The 5,419-nt window shown below is 50.5% G+C and overlaps 1 pseudogene; it reads right to left on the reverse strand.

Moving 5' to 3' along the window:
- Nucleotides 1-658: 658 nt before the first annotated feature.
- On the reverse strand, nt 659-2,008 carry LOC105863400 (apoptosis-enhancing nuclease pseudogene; annotated as a pseudogene).
- Nucleotides 2,009-5,419: the final 3,411 nt, after the last annotated feature.

Genomic DNA, 5,419 nt, shown 5'->3' on the forward strand with positions numbered 1-5,419 from the left:
TCTCCTGCCTCAGCATCCCAAGTAGCTGGGACTACAGGCATGCCACACCATGCCTGGCTAATGTTTTGTATATATATTTTTAGTTGGGCAATTAATTTCTTTCTATTTATATTAGAGACGGGGTCTCGCTCTTGCTCAGGCTGGTTTCGAACTCCTGACCTCGAGCAATCTGCCCGCCTTGGCCTCCCAGGATTACAGGATGCTAGGATTACAGGCGTGAGCCACCACGCCCGGCCCTGCTCTTAATAAAATAAATAAAAGTCAGGCCCATTTCTGCACAAGGGCCCCCAAATTAAAACCACTGCCTTGTTTCTCAGTCTTTGCTTAAGAGAGCATGGTGCCGGGTGGGCAGGGGTATCCCTGATTTGGGTCGGAACAAGTATGCTAGTTCTTATCCAAAGCTTAGCTGCCTTCCCATCTCCCTGAGTTGTGCCTGGTGACTTCTGATGTCAAATACATGAAGGGGCCAGCTCTTCACGGGAGGCCTGTGGGCTCTGCTATTCTGTCATTGCCTAGCAAGGAGGTGACAGGCCAGGCGGAGCACCAAGTTCCTATAATGGCTGTAGCCAGAGTTCAAGGTTGGAGAGATGGGGAAGAACTGTCTCTTTTAGAGGCCTTAACATTAACTTCAGGGCATATTTATTATGAATCTGACATTGACTCTGGAGGAAGAAGTAGGTGGCAACAACATGAGGAGAACTTTATCCCAAGTCAGAGAGTTGGGAGTGAGGAAGGCCAGTGACAACCTGGGAGAGTCTGTTGGGCCATAGGAGATAGTCCACCTGACTTCTTCTTGGAAACTATAAAGTGCCATTAGCAAAACCACAGGCATCAGGAGACATACCCAACAAGAGCGCTGGAGAGACAGAAGGCTGTGCTGTGGGCAGAGGGCAGCAAGGGGACAGATGGTCCTCATGCCTCTGGCCCTGGGGCTGGCTGGCTATATCCTGCCCTGCCTTTCCCAAGGGCTCGCTTGGCTCTTATCCCCCTCCCTCAACCCTGGGAAGGCCAGCCTGGAGCTCCCCTCCCCCTCACTCCCTTCCATCCTGTGCCTGCCTCCTTCCTCCGCTGCTGCCCTGGGCCAGGGCCTCAGGCCAGTACTGGTCCTCCGTGTACTGCTCCACGTCTGTGCTGCTGTCAGGCTCTCTGTCCTTGGGGCGGGCCCAGGAGCTGCTGGCCTCCTGCTGTTCCCACTGCACTTCCCCAACTGGTGAGAGCTCCATGGCTGTCGTGGCATCTTCCGCTGAGGAGTGCCCTCGCTGGTCCACCTGGATCTTCTTGTGTAGCAGCTGCAGGGCCAGGTCCTTCAGAGAGACGTGGGCCCCGGGTGTGGAGGCCAGGCGGGTTGAGGAGGTTTGGGATATAGGTGGCATGCCCCGTCTGGCTCTGAGGGTGGACGTATTTGAGGGCCTGGAAGTCATTGTGCAACGTGTGCCCCACCACCACCTTGCCCTTCAGGAGCTTAAGGATCTCTTCCTAGGCCACCTGGAAGGGGATGGCCTTGTGCATGTGCTGCCGAGTGATGTTGCTCCAGTGGGTGTGGGAGTCAACAAGGGGCATCTCAGGCCAGATGTACTTGTCATAGAGGATGTCGCCATGGTAACTCACCAGGGAGCAGCAGGCCAGCTCACAGACCCACCCTTGGGGTCCTGTGCCCACCATCTCACAATTGATAGCCACGTACTTGCTGGGCAAGGGCCCAGAGGCTTCCCTGGGGGCAGGCCTTCTGCTCCAGGGGCAGAACAAGCTCCAGCTCTAGGACGCTGCCTCCCTGCTGCTGGCAGCTTCTGTGCCTGGTGTTGCCCCCAGCGGGCTGGGCAGCGGGAGGCCCTGGCTCTGGAGGCATGCTCAGCAGCCCCTGCTCCTGCAACAAGGCCTTCCACGCCGTGAACCACTGGTGCTGTCGGCTCCTCCTCTTGTGCCATCTCCGAAACACATCCTTGGCATTCAGGCTGGCAAGGGAAGGGCACAGGCACTGGGCAGACTCAGGGCCTTCCTGGAGTACCATCCCAGTCAGTTCTCTGCTCGGGGCAAGGGAAGCCAGGTAGGTAATCCCCCAATGGGGCAGCCCCCAGAATCCCATGCGTGTCTTCTGGGCCGCTCGTGACATCCAGACTCTGGTGTAAATCTTGATCACAGCAGTCGGTTTACAGGCCACTTAGTGGCCTAGGGCCACTCCTAGGGTGCTCAGAGCCTGGGAAAATATATGTCATGCGGCCCCTGTCTATACATACTATTTGAATCACCCAAAATTACTGTGTCAGTACCATTCTGGTGGCTCAATTTCATGCAATTCTGCCAAAGAAATATTGCTCTGGCTTAGTGAAGCAATCCATTTGCCCTCCTGGAACAGGGTTCCAACCATGAGTCCCATAGATAATCCTATAGTTGAGAATCCTGGAATTCCTTGGGACATCTGGTAGGCCCCAAGCACGGGTTGGGGAGGGGCTAGAGGCTCAAAGAGTGCCTTGAAGGGGAGAAATGTGGACCAAGTCCTGTGTCTACGTGGGATCCATTCTGAGCTAAGAACAGCCCACCCCAATGATATTGTTGGCCCTGCCAGTCTCAGACACTGGAGGGCAACTTTGAAAATTTTAAAGAAAGTCCTATGAAGTACAGAGATGTCCCCTGAGGTGCAGGGCATGGATCAGGAACCCCATCTGCCGAGGTCTAAAGTGGTACTGGTACACATTTATCAAAACTCATTGAATCGTTCACTTATAATGAATGTATTTTATTGCATATGAATTATATCTCAATAAAGTAGACAATAATTACTAACAATAAAGAAAACTCGGCCAGACTCGGTGGCTCACGCCTGTAATCCTAGCACTCTGGGAGGCCAAGGCGGGCGGATTGCTCGAGGTCAGGAGTTCGAAACCAGCCTGAGCAAGAGGAAGACCCCATCTCTACTATAAATAGAAAGAAATTAATTGGCCAACTAATATATATAGAAAAAATTAGCCGGGTATGGTGGCGCATGCCTGTAGTCCCAGCTACTTGGGAGGCTGAGGCAGTAGGATTGCTTGAGCCCAGGAGTTTGAGGTTGCTGTGAGCTAGGCTGACACCACGGCACTCACTCTAGCCTGGGCAACAAAGCGAGACTCTGTCTCAAAAAAAAAAAAAAAAACAAAGAAAGAAAGAAAGAAAAGAAAACCCGGTACCTCAGATTCTCAGGCCCCATTCCAAACGAAGTCAGGCTGGGAAATTTTCATTTGTTTCTTCTCAATTGCCTACAAAATCATATCCAGGATGTGTTTCCCAGCCCAGCCTTGATCTACTGCTTCATCCTCAGTTCCTGATACTCCCTTCCTCACCCCACGCTCCAGACACACTGAACTTAGAGCCAATCCTAAAAAGTGCCCACACTGTCTTTGTAATCCTGCACCTCTACATATTACGTGTCCCCTGCTTGAACCTGCACCTTCGCCATGAAAGGAATGCCTACACATCACTCAAAGTCCATCTGAAATGTCCATTTTTATGTATAGCCTTCCCTGACCACTAAACAGAGCTAAGATGGAGGCAGGGAGGATGATCCTTCCTTGGTGACCCCACAAGTCTTGGAACACACTTTTTATGGCTATGACACCTGTCAAAATGGACGGTTGTTACCTGTCTGGGGGTCTTCTCCCATAACAAATTGCAAATTCCTCCAAGGCAGGGACAAGATCATCTTTAACCCAGAACATAGCACAGTGCCTGGCAACATAATAGGCTCTTGACACAAGCTGTTGAATGAATGAATCTGTTTCCCTTTGGGGACTCTTTAATGGGAGCCTTGGTTGGAGAGTGTATTCACCACAGAGTGACCTATAAACAAAAAATCTTAAGAGCTGGGACATACCAGAGAGGGGTGTATTTGGTCAGGGGTACATTTTAACCACACAGATTATGCCACCAAGGTATTTCAGCCTATTTGGGACCTGTATTTGTGAAATGGCCAGGGTCACGACTCATTCCGTGCCCTGTTAGATACCAATTATCATCACCAGCAACATCACTACCCTTTATTGGGCACTTATTATGAGTTGGGTGCTGGTATGAACACTTTTGTATATTATCTCATTTAATCTTCATAATAACCCTGCAAGGAAGGTGCTATTGGGCTGAACCATATGAAATTGGCAATATTTGCTTTTTTTCTGACCCAATACCATGTTTCCCCGAAAATAAGACCTACCCATAAAATAAGCCCTAGCAGGACTTCTAAGCATTTGCGCAATATGAGCCCTACCCCCAAAATAAGACCTAGTGATGGGCGTGGCTACGCAGCTTATCTGCACAACCCATGCATTTCATTGCGGAGCGGTAAAGAAGACGAGCAGCCCTTCTCATCTGCCCCACGAGAGCTCTATTGCTCCACATGAGAGATTAGACCCAATGATTCTAAAGGAAATAGAGACGCAAGAAATTCAGGATGGAATTCGGGGTTTGGGGAGTTATGATGATGTTCCAGAAGAAGACAACTTAACTATATTTGAATAAATGTAGATTGTTGGACCGTACTTAAAAAAAATAACACATCCCCTGAAAATAAGCCCTAGGGTGTCTTCTGGAGGAAAAATAAATATAAGACCCTGTCTTATTTTCGGGGAAACACCGTAGCACTATCATGTTTCAATCTAATATTACCATATCCTTTCTAGAGCTGAGGAAACCAAGGTTCAAGGAGGTGAGTCCCTTGCCCAGATTTGAACATTCATCTATATAACTCCAGAGCCCTTTTGCTATTTCCACCAGACTACCAGCTTCCATCAGCTGTGAAATTATTGCTATAAGCCAATCCATAGAGGCTAAGAGGTCGGACAGGGGCAGGTTTGGCTAGGATTTCAAATGCTCTTTTGCAGGAGGTATGAGCTGGCTTGGCCTGAAAAAGTTATTCTTTCAGTGGTCATGTTTACAATTTTTTTTTAGTCTCTCACTCATCCAGAATCCACCTCCCTCACCAGACACACACACACACACACACACACACACACACACACACGGAAGGGAAGAGCCAAGCAGCTGACTCACACACCACACCGCAGTGGCCTTGACTTTGTTCACGTAGGCCCAGCGGCTTGAGACTCCTGTCCAGGCTTAGGTGGTGTCCTCAGTTGGCACCCAGAGGAGCCACTGCATTCTCCCCACTACTATGGAGATGGCTGGAGTCAGTGCTCTGGTCCTGGGGAAAGACAGCCATCAGAAGTTGGCAGAGACTCAAGTCCAAAGTCAACGATGATGCCCGACATCTGAAAGGGTGCAGGCAATGGTGGGGAGTCCTGCCTGCTGGGTCTTTGAGCCTCCGACAGAACCAGCAGCACATAGGGCAGATCCCAACCCCACCGACATCTCCCCTGCCTGCTTACCAAGTCCTGTGAGCTGCCTGCTGGGGCAATAGGCCTAGCAGTATTAGGGGCTGGGAAGGAAGAGA

The sequence above is a fragment of the Microcebus murinus genome, chromosome X (genome assembly GCF_040939455.1).
Source record: "Microcebus murinus isolate Inina chromosome X, M.murinus_Inina_mat1.0, whole genome shotgun sequence".
Classification (NCBI taxonomy): domain Eukaryota; kingdom Metazoa; phylum Chordata; class Mammalia; order Primates; family Cheirogaleidae; genus Microcebus; species Microcebus murinus.